Source organism: Solanum dulcamara, chromosome 10, assembly GCF_947179165.1.
Source record: "Solanum dulcamara chromosome 10, daSolDulc1.2, whole genome shotgun sequence".
In the NCBI taxonomy this organism is placed as follows: domain Eukaryota; kingdom Viridiplantae; phylum Streptophyta; class Magnoliopsida; order Solanales; family Solanaceae; genus Solanum; species Solanum dulcamara.
In genome coordinates this window covers 61,590,174-61,602,851 of record NC_077246.1, presented here as the reverse complement: position 1 = coordinate 61,602,851, position 12,678 = coordinate 61,590,174, and positions in this window count along the sequence as shown.

Sequence of the window (12,678 nt, the reverse complement as noted above, 5' to 3'; positions counted from 1 at the left end):
TTATGCACTTCAAGCGTGAATAAATCTCAAATGTTTGCTATTAGAGATTTTGAAAGCAAACACACGTGTTTGTTGCTACATAATTCATTATCGGAAAGACAAGCAACAAAGACAGTTGTTGGGAGTATTATTGTTGCCAAATGTATTGATCCATTTGCCAACTATACACCAAGAGATATACAAAATGACATGTTACAGGAATATGGTGTGTGGCTCACATATATGCAAGCTTGGAGAGCTAAAAAAAGCTCTTGAATTAGTCTGAGGTGATCCAGCTCAATCATATGCAAAATTGCCAAGTTACTTTCACATACTAGAGGCAACTTACCCTGGTTCTTACATAAGATTGCACAAATCAGAGGATGACCATTTCCTATATGCATTTGTAGCTCTGTTTACATCGATAAAAGGATGGGAGTATTATAGACCAATTGTAGTTGTTGATGGAACTTTTCTAAAAGGAGCATACAAAGGGACAATGCTAACAGCTAATACCTTAGATGCAGCAAGTGAGACTTTTCAAATACAATACTAATGCTTCTATAAATGAAATTCTAATTTGTATTAAAAGTCTGTACAATGTATTAAAAGTGTATTACACATGAAACAAAAATGTATTAAAAATATATTAAATATTATACCTGATGCAGGGAGTATACTGCCTCTTGCTTATGCCATAGTTGATTCAGAGAATGATGCATCTTAGAGGTGGTTTTTTGAACAATTCAGAGAGGCATTTGGTCAAAGATCAGAGATGTGTATCATTTCGGATAGGCATGCAAGCATTATTAAGGCAACTTCAACTGTCTATGATGAAATACCTCATTTCGCGTGTATATGACACTTGTTGCAAAATATAATGAAAAACTTCATAAAGAGTCAGCAAAAGGTAACATAATTGTTCTATTCTATGGCAAAAACATACACCACGATAGAGTTTAATCAACATATGGAAATTGTTGAGAAGATATACAAGAGGATTAAAGACTACTTGTTGAACATTGGATACAACAAATGGTCACGTGTTCATGCTCAGGTAAATAGGACTTGGATGATGACATCAAACATTGTAGAATCAGTCAATTCAAGAACAAGACATGCCAAGGTTCTTACAGTCTTGCACCTCCTAGAACTCATGAGACAACTTGTTTAAAAATGGAATAACAATAATAGGTTAAAGGCAATATTTTCAAGATTTTACCTTGGAAAAAAGTATGAAAAAATTCTACAATGTAACAAAACTACATCGGAGAAATTAAGAGTATGGTATCTGTAAATTTTCTTTTGCTAATATTTTTTCTTCTGATTCACATGTAACATCTCTCTTGCTTATATTTCTTCTTATTTTTCATAGGTTAGGGAGACAAATGAATATATGTATACAGTACTTTATGGCATTACATGATTCACGGTATGTCTTCAACAACGTACATGCACATGTGGGAGATTTCAATTGGATGTGCTTCCATGTCCACATGCTTTGGCTGTTTTAACAAAAAAATACACTGATTATGAAAAATATTGCTCTGATTACTACACAAGAGAGAATTTATTGTTGACATACCAGTTTTACTTGAATTCCCTCCCAGATGAAAGTACTTGGAATATACCAACACACGTTCTTGAAGAGGTTGTACTTCTACCACTTGGAAAGAGACCTCCTGGGAGGCCAAAATATAAAAGACACAAACAATTGAGAGAAGATGAATTCAAAAAATCAAAAATAACATGCAGTTATTGTGGACAACAAGGTCACAACAAGAAGACTTGCAAGAAAGTTAGGCCTTTGGATTAAGAATAAAGAATGACATTTGAAATAAAGAATAAACTCTATTTGTTTTAGGGCATTAGTTTGCTACAAGAATTCATTTTTTAGTTCAAGTTTAATTCATTTTTTGTGGTCTATAGATCACTGAAGGTTTTTTCATTAGCTACAATTTTCATTCGTGTCTAATTCTCTTCTAATTCAACTTTAGTGTGTATGTAATTTATTTTTAGATCAAGTCTAATTCATTTTTGTGTTCTATGGATTACTGGAGGCTTTTTCAATAGCTACATTTTTCATTCATGTTTAATTCTCTTCTAATTCAACTTTAGTGTGTATGTAATTCATTTTAAGTTCAAGTTTAATAACAATTTTGTGTTTCTGTAGATCACTAAAGGTTTTTTAGTAGCTACACTTTTCATTCATGTTGAATTCTCTTCTAATTCAACTTTAATAGCAATTCCAGGTAAACAGGAAAGAATCAGCCTAACCAAATCTGACTACACATTCTATACTAATTCTTACAAGGCCTTGTTAGTTCTACTCTATTTTTTTTTACTTCTCTCTTGGTTGACCTGGGGGCTTCAATTGTATTTCCCCACATTCTGGGATATATGACAACATATTAGGCTAGAAACAACTTCTGAATGTCAGAGGTGAGATATATCTAATCAAAGCGAAGCTGATCGTTTTAAGACAGGTTTCAGCTGCTTGTCCTCCTCAAGTGAAATCATTCCCAAATGAGATGGATCTTCAAGCATATCTTTGCCACCAAATAACCAGCAATTGACCATGTTTGGTATTTACGAGCTTGCTTGCTGTCACGACCCAAGCCTAGGGCCTAGACGTGACATGGCGAATGAGGAACCCGAAAGTACCTCAAACAAGCCTCTTAGCATTCTTTTAGCCTTTCATAGGTAATGATGATAAATAGACAAGCGGAAATCATAATATTAATAAATCTTCAACTTACATATGTCCAACAATACCTCTAACTATTAGATTTAATGGGGCTAAGACAAGTTCCTAGCTCACCCTCAATCATAATAGAAGAAATGCCATAATAAAATATCTTAACATATCATAAACTAGAAAGACAAAGGAGTATTGTTCCCGGAACATGGGAACTCACCAAAAGTAGTCTTCAATGGAATATCAACTAGCCACGTGGAGGAGAACGAGGAGGAGCACCGATCCCTACATGGTGATATCATGTAGGCAAAAGAGTATGCGTTAGTACTTTGAATGTACTAAGTATGTAAGGATGCATGAACATTGAGAAAATATTATAACATTTATGTAATATGGAACATAATGTAATACATGCATAATAAATCATATGGATATCCTTTAAAACATTCATTTTTTTTTGTGGGAAGCTAACCATAACCGACATTTAAGACCATGCGAGCTATTACATGGAATCCAACATAACCCCCTACGTTGGCCGGGGAGACTACTTGCCAGGTAGAACTCCGTCAATTTCATTCATTTCTTTAACTTTAACTTTAAGGGCTATTTATGGATCCATTAGCCTAAGCCTACAAGGGCTCCTATGTTGGCACATAGTTAATGAGACAAGGGGTTGCTACTAGGATTCCCTTATCGAATCCCACCTCAATGCCTCATTCGGTGCTAAGTCAATCCCACGGAATAGTTTAATACTTCAAAATATTCATAGCATATAACTTGAGAATTAAAACATCATATTAGGTAGAATAGCTCATTAAAACATTTGATAATTCAAATATACAAGAATTGTCCTTATTGCATAAAGAATCCATCATTCATATCATTTCATCATTCTTTCATTTCATAAGACTCCCTTTTTGATCATAGATATTGTTTTCATAAACATTTATTTGGAGTCAAAGCTTTCAAGTCAAACTTTATAAAAAAAAACATAGTAAAACTAGGTGGGTTCAAATCACTTTAACTTGCAAATATGTATGTAAATAAATATACATAAATACTTTGAAATCCATTAATTAAAAATCATGATTTAAACAACCCACCATGAATTTCAAGAGCCTTTAAATAGATAAATAGAGGAATTACTTGTAAACCATCAATTCATATATATAAAATTATGTTGCATCAAAATAGACCAATAATCATTAGTTTAACCATGATTCATACTATTAAGTAAAAATAAGAATTACCATAAGAAAATATTACTTGAAATCAAAAGACTTAATTGAAAGAGTTTTTTTGGACTACATGGGTGGAAGAATTCATGGATAAACACCACATAACTTAGAGTAAAGCTTAAAGAAAATAAATATAATTTATCATATAATCAAAATAATTTAGACATGAGAGTGGAAGGAATACTCTCATTGAAACCTTACATACCTGGAAACCGAAGCTTTAGTTGGTACCGGAAGACTTAATGAACACTCTTGAGTCCTAGCTTCTCTCCTTGCCGGAACGTTTTGTGTACTACCCGGAATATATGAATCACCGGAATAGTATTTCTTCACTACTAAGAACTAAAACTATATTTGAGAATGTGTATAGAGAGAAGATTTGCTTGAGAAAGCTTGATGAATAAAATGAGGAAATAAGGTGGGTATTTATAGGTGGGAAAGATGACCTAACAATAAATAAAATAATTATAAATAAAAATCTGAAAATTTAGTGGAATATATTGATGTCATGGATGATGTTAAATGGAGGACAATTTATGTCATGAGTGATGTCAAATGTATCTAGATCTTTCTATGGTAGGTGAAATGAGTTATCTTTGACAGAATACTCTTTTTTGGGAGCTGCGTTTGAATAAGATAAATTCCTTATTAGGATTTGGTGTCTTCATAAGAATTGTAGATATGGAAGTCTAGTTTCATATCGTTTAAGAATCAACCAATTTGGATAAACCTACAGTGAGATATGATTTTTCTTCTATAAACACTCATTTCCGTAACAGCATCCTACCTTACACAGATTAATTTATTTGACCTACTTAACCTCCGAATCTTAAAATAAGGTCTGCATAAAAGTTGTAGGTAATGATCTTGTGGTTACTCAGAAATTTGAATCACTCAATTTGGATATTTCTATGAAAAGTTATGACCAAAATACAGAGACTGTATCATGTTTAGGCAAAAATTGAAACATCGTATACAACGTTTTTAGGGGATATTACATTATCTCCCCCTTGGGAACATTCGTCCTCGAATGACAAAAGACTTAGCTTGAGTAGAGTAGAGTATTAACAAACAACCTATCATTAATGCAACAGTGTAATTTAAAATATCATTTTAAAAAAATATTTCATAATTTTGCAAGCATATGACAAGAAAAGTTGAGATGTAAAGATTTCAAGTAATTGAGCAAGGACAACTTAATACCTTAGGTTTGGGTAGAGGGGAAAAGATGAGGGTATCTCTTAATCATATCCGCTTCCGCTTCCCATGTTGCACTTTCTATTTGTTGATTCCTCCAAAGGACTTTAACAGATGCAATTTCTTTGTTCCTCAATCTCTTAACTTGCCGGTCCAAAATTTCCACAGGAACTTCTTCATAGGTCAAGTTTTCTTCAATATTCACTACTGCCATAGGTACAATGGAACTAGAATCACCCACATGTTTTTTCAACATAGACACGTGAAACACCGGATGAACCATGGCCATTTCCAATGGTAATTCCAACTCATATGCAACCTTACCAACACGTCTCACAATTCTATAAGGCCCTACATATCTAGGGCTCAATTTCCCTTTCTTACCAAATCGAACCACACCTTTCATGGGTGAAACCTTCAGATACACCCAATCATCCACATTAAACTCAAGATCCCTTCTTCTAGTGTCAGAATAGGACTTTTGACGACTTTGAGCCGTCTTCAACCTCTCTCTAATGATCTTCACCTTCTCTAAAGCATCAAGTACCAAATCGGGGCCCAACAAGGTCATCTCACCTACTTCGTACCAACCTACCGGTGATCTACATCGTCTCCCATACAAAGCCTCAAACGGTGCCATCTCAATACTTGAGTGGTAACTATTATTATAGGCAAACTCGATGAGAGGTAGATGATCATCCCAATTCCCTTTAAACTCCAACACACAAGCCCTTAACATATCCTCTAGTGTTTGAATCGTCCTTTCGGCTTGCCCATCCGTTTGAGGATGGAATGCTGTGCTCAACTTTACCTTAGTACCGAGGCCTTTTTGAAATGATCTCCAGAAGTGAGAAGTGAATTGGGTACCACGATCCGAAATAATGGATAATGGCACACCATGCAACCTCACCAACTCCCGAATATACAACTTGGCATAGTCTTCGGCACTATAGGAAGTTTTAACCGGTAAGAAGTGAGCTGACTTAGTCATTCTATCAATAATTACCCAAATCGAGTCATGACGTTTCCGAGTATGAGGCAAACCCACTACAAAATCCATATTCACATTTTCCCATTTCCAAGTTGGGATTTCAATGTCTTGGGCTAGGCCACCCGGTCTTTGATGTTCGGCCTTCACTTGTTGACAATTTGTACATTCGGACACAAACCTTGCTATGTCCTTCTTCATGCCACCCCACCAATACAACTCCTTTAAGTCTCGGTACATTTTTGTTGAACCGGGATGAATGGAGTATCTAGAATTATGAGCCTCCATCAAGATCAAACTCCTTAGGCCATCAACATCTGGAACACATATCCGACCTTGGTAGTATAGAACCCCATCTCCCCCTTGGGAAAAGACTTCTATCTTCTTTTCCTTTACCAACTTCTTTAACTCGATAAACTTTGGGTCAAGATCTTGCTTTGATTTAACATCCACCACCAAAGAGGATTCAGAACTATTTTGAACAACCATACCCCCATCATTAGTACTACCCAACTTCACCCCTAATCTAGCCAATCGGTGAACATCTTTCACCAACTCCCTCTTCCTTTCATCCACATGGGCCACACTCCCCATAGATATTCTACTAAGTGCATCAGTAACCACATTGGCTTTACCCGGATGATAGTGCACACTCATGTCATAGTCCTTAAGGAGTTCTAGCCACCTCCTTTGCCTTAGATTAAGGTCCTTTTGGGTAAACACATATTGAAGACTCTTATGATCAGTATATACATCCACATGCACCCCATAGAGGTAATGCCTCCAAATCTTCAGAGCAAAAACAACAGCCGCCAATTCAAGGTCATGGGTAGGGTAGTTGCGCTCATGCACCTTTAATTGCCTAGAAGCATAGGCTATTACCTTGCCTTTTTGCATTAAGACACAACCTAAACCAATCTTTGAAGCATCACAATAAACTACAAATCCTTCTAATCCTTCTGGGAGAGTCAAAATAGGAGCAGAGGTAAGTCGATCTTTTAAGGTCTGGAAACTCTTCTCACACTCATCTGTCCATATGAATTTGGATTTCTTTTGGGTCAATTTTGTCATAGGAGATGAGATGGAAGAAAAGCCTTTGACGAACCGTCTATAGTACCCGGCTAGACCTAAGAAGCTCCTAATGTCTGAAGGAGATAATGGTCTAGGCCAATTTTTGACTGCCTCTATTTTCTTAGGATCAACCTTGATTCCATCACCGGACACTACGTGACCAAGAAATGCTACCTCCTTTAACCAAAATTCACACTTACTAAATTTTGCAAATAATTGTTTATCCCTCAATGTTTGAAGCACAACTCTCAAGTGATTTTTATGTTCTTCCTCACCCCGAGAGTAAATTAAAATATCATCAATGAAGACTACTACAAAGGTATCAAGGTAAGGTTTGAACACCCTATTCATCAAGTCCATAAACACCGCTGGTGCATTCGTCAACCCAAAACTCATCACCACAAACTCATAGTGACCATACCTTGTTCGGAAGGCTGTTTTGGGAATGTCACACTCCCTTACCCGTAGTTGGTGGTAGCCGGACCGAAGGTCGATCTTGGAGAAGTGACTTGCCCCTTGTAATTGATCAAACAAGTCATCTATTCTAGGGAGTGGGTACTTGTTCTTAATGGTCATCTTATTTAATTGCCGATAGTCTATGCACATTCGAAGTGACCCATCCTTCTTTCTTACAAATAGAACGGGAGCACCCCATGGCGAAATACTTGGTCTTATGAACCCCTTCTCTAACAAGTCCTTTAATTGTTCCTTCAGCTCTTTCAATTCTGCTGGGGCCATGCGGTAAGGAGGAATAGATATAGGTTGGGTATCGGGGAGGATATCAATACCAAAATCAACTTCCCTTTCGGGAGGGATACCGGGAAGGTCATCAGGAAAGACATCGGGGAATTCATTGACTATAGGAACTGACTCAAGAGAAGGACTTTTGGAGTTGACATCCCTAACCCTCACAATATGGTAAATACATCCCTTAGAAATCATTTTGCGAGCCTTAAGATAAGAAATAAACTGACCCTTAACCACCGAATCACGACCCTGCCATTCAATAACAGGCTCATTTGGAAATTGGAACTTGACTCGACGATTCCTACAATCTATGGAAGCATAAGATGCATGTAACCAATCCATCCCAAGAATGACATCGAAATCTACCATATCTAGCTCAATGAGATTACAAGGAATAACTTTATGCAAGATAGACACAAGGCAATCCCTATAGACCTTTCTAGCAATAACTGACTCACCAACGGAGGTAGACACCAAATAGGGCTCTAATAACATTTCAGGTAAAACATCAAATCTATTAGCAAGGAATGGAGTAACAAAAGATAAATTTGCACCCGGATCTAATAGTGCATACACATCAAAAGAAAAGACCTTTAACATACCGGTAATGACATTAGGTGCATCCTCAACCTCTTGTCTCCCATGCAAGGCGTAAAAGCGGTTAGTGCATTGGACACCTCCTTGGACTTGTTGACCATGAGCAATTTGGCCTTGAGTCCTACCACCACCATCTCTACAATCCTTAGCATGGTGGCCCAGCTTGCCACACTTAAAGCATGCATTGGAACCAGCTAAGCATTCCCCTTTGTGAGTCCTTCCACACTTCTTGCAAGCAGGGAAAGTTTGAGTAGCAACATTCTCTCTTGGAATCATTGGTTTACCACTCTTGTCCTTGTTGAACCTTGGAGTAGGAGTATTGGTGGAACCTTGTCCCACAAATCGTTGCCCACCTTGACCTTTGCCATTGTTACCATAATCGGACCTTTGAGGGTTAAACCCTCCACCATCCACTCTAGCCTTTTTGAACCCCCTTGATCTCTCTCTAAGCTTCTCTTCTTCAATTTGTTCTGCGTAAGTCATTAACCGAGAGATATCCATCTCCTTGATCAACATGGCCGTTTTGCACTCCTTGGACACCAAGCTTGAGACACCGGAAATAAACTTGCTCATCCTAGCTCTTGGGTCAGAAACCATAAAAGGAACATACTTTGACAACTTAGTGAATTTGAGAGCATACTCCCTCACGCTCATACTCCCTTGACGGAGGTTGATGAACTCTTGGATTTTGGCCTCCCTTAGCTCTAATGGGAAGAAGTGGTCTAGGAAGGCACCTTTGAACTCTTCCCATCCTATCGACCCTATTTCTTCATCCCTCTCAACAATCCATTGTTCGTACCACACTCGAGCCACACCTTTGAGTTGATAGGCCACTAGTTCGGCCTTCTCATTTGGTGGCACACCCATGATAGACACAATCCGATACACCTCATTAATGAACTCCATAGGGTCCTCATCTAGTTTAGAACCATCGAACTCGGGCGGATTCATCCTTTGGAAATCCCGAATCCTAGAGGCTGGATTTTGCATTTGGGGAGGAGGAATACCTAGATTCCCTTGGTTAGCTACGACTTGAGCTAACAAAGTAATAACACTGCGAAACTCGGCATGGGTTACCCCATCCTCATGATGTTGGGCATTAGGAATCGGAGGAGTTTGGTCCTCATCGTCAACCCTTGCTCTTTGAGGTGGTCTTCCACGAGTCATTATCTAGAGAACACAAAATGGGTCATTAGTTAAAGGAAAGCTTAGGACACTCTAAGGCACGACATGAATTTGAAAGAAGTGAAAATTTTCCTAAACGCCTCATAGTCTCTTATTCATAATTGTGGCGCGCTTCACAACCATGAACAAGACCCTATTCGACGCGGTATGTTGGACTCCAAGGATCATTCAAAACCTCGGGCTCTGATACCAAGTTTGTCACGACCCAAGCCTAGGGCCTAGACGTGACATGGCGAATGAGGAACCCGAAAGTACCTCAAACAAGCCTCTTAGCATTCTTTTAGCCTTTCATAGGTAATGATGATAAATAGACAAGCGGAAATCATAATAATAATAAATCTTCAACTTACATATGTCCAACAATACCTCTAACTATTAGATTTAATGGGGCTAAGACAAGTTCCTAGCTCACCCTCAATCATAATAGAAGAAATGCCATAATAAAATATCTTAACATATCATAAACTAGAAAGACAAAGGAGTATTGTTCCCGGAACATGGGAACTCACCAAAAGTAGTCTTCAATGGAATATCAACTAGCCACGTGGAGGAGAACGAGGAGGAGCACCGATCCCTACATGGTGATATCATGTAGGCAAAAGAGTATGCGTTAGTACTTTGAATGTACTAAGTATGTAAGGATGCATGAACATTGAGAAAATATTATAACATTTATGTAATATGGAACATAATGTAATACATGCATAATAAATCATATGGATATCCTTTAAAACATTCATTTTTTTTTGTGGGAAGCTAACCATAACCGACATTTAAGACCATGCGAGCTATTACATGGAATCCAACATAACCCCCTACGTTGGCCGGGGAGACTACTTGCCAGGTAGAACTCCGTCAATTTCATTCATTTCTTTAACTTTAACTTTAAGGGCTATTTATGGATCCATTAGCCTAAGCCTACAAGGGCTCCTATGTTGGCACATAGTTAATGAGACAAGGGGTTGCTACTAGGATTCCCTTATCGAATCCCACCTCAATGCCTCATTCGGTGCTAAGTCAATCCCACGGAATAGTTTAATACTTCAAAATATTCATAGCATATAACTTGAGATTAAAACATCATATTAGGTAGAATAGCTCATTAAAACATTTGATAATTCAAATATACAAGAATTGTCCTTATTGCATAAAGAATCCATCATTCATATCATTTCATCATTCTTTCATTTCATAAGACTCCCTTTTTGATCATAGATATTGTTTTCATAAACATTTATTTGGAGTCAAAGCTTTCAAGTCAAACTTTATAAAAAAAAACATAGTAAAACTAGGTGGGTTCAAATCACTTTAACTTGCAAATATGTATGTAAATAAATATACATAAATACTTTGAAATCCATTAATTAAAAATCATGATTTAAACAACCCACCATGAATTTCAAGAGCCTTTAAATAGATAAATAGAGGAATTACTTGTAAACCATCAATTCATATATATAAAATTATGTTGCATCAAAATAGACCAATAATCATTAGTTTAACCATGATTCATACTATTAAGTAAAAATAAGAATTACCATAAGAAAATATTACTTGAAATCAAAAGACTTAATTGAAAGAGTTTTTTTGGACTACATGGGTGGAAGAATTCATGGATAAACACCACATAACTTAGAGTAAAGCTTAAAGAAAATAAATATAATTTATCATATAATCAAAATAATTTAGACATGAGAGTGGAAGGAATACTCTCATTGAAACCTTACATACCTGGAAACCGAAGCTTTAGTTGGTACCGGAAGACTTAATGAACACTCTTGAGTCCTAGCTTCTCTCCTTGCCGGAACGTTTTGTGTACTACCCAGAATATATGAATCACCGGAATAGTATTTCTTCACTACTAAGAACTAAAACTATATTTGAGAATGTGTATAGAGAGAAGATTTGCTTGAGAAAGCTTGATGAATAAAATGAGGAAATAAGGTGGGTATTTATAGGTGGGAAAGATGACCTAACAATAAATAAAATAATTATAAATAAAAATCTGAAAATTTAGTGGAATATATTGATGTCATGGATGATGTTAAATGGAGGACAATTTATGTCATGAGTGATGTCAAATGTATCTAGATCTTTCTATGGTAGGTGAAATGAGTTATCTTTGACAGAATACTCTTTTTTGGGAGCTGCGTTTGAATAAGATAAATTCCTTATTAGGATTTGGTGTCTTCATAAGAATTGTAGATATGGAAGTCTAGTTTCATATCGTTCAAGAATCAACCAATTTGGATAAACCTACAGTGAGATATGATTTTTCTTCTATAAACACTCATTTCCGTAACAGCATCCTACCTTACAAAGATTAATTTATTTGACCTACTTAACCTCCGAATCTTAAAATATGGTCTTCATAAAAGTTGTAGGTAATGATCTTGTGGTTACTCAGAAATTTGAATCACTCAATTTGGATATTTCTATGAAAAGTTATGACCAAAATACAGAGACTGTATCATGTTTAGGCAAAAATTGAAACATCGTATACAACGTTTTTAGGGGATATTACACTTGCCTATGAATCGGACAAGTTTTCCATCATAATATTCAGGTCACCCATCCTTGGACAACCGCTGTTCAGCAAGTTCAATGGCACGCCTTGCAATTTGAGGCCTCCCGGTCTTGATACATACTGCTGTGAGGAGCCATAGAAGCACTGTAGCCAGAGACAATCAAATATGAGAGGGACCTAACACAATCTTGGAGAAGATACAAGTTTAATTCATTTTTTGTGGTCTATAGATCACTGAAGGTTTTTTCATTAGCTACAATTTTTATTCGTGTCTAATTCTCTTCTAATTCAACTTTAGTGTGTATGTAATTCATTTTTAGTTCAAGTATAATTCATTTTTGTGTTCTATGGATTACTTGAGGCTTTTTCAATAGCTAAATTTTTCATTCGTGTCTAATTCTCTTCTAATTCAACTTTAGTGTGTATGTAATTCATTTTAAGTTCAAGTTTA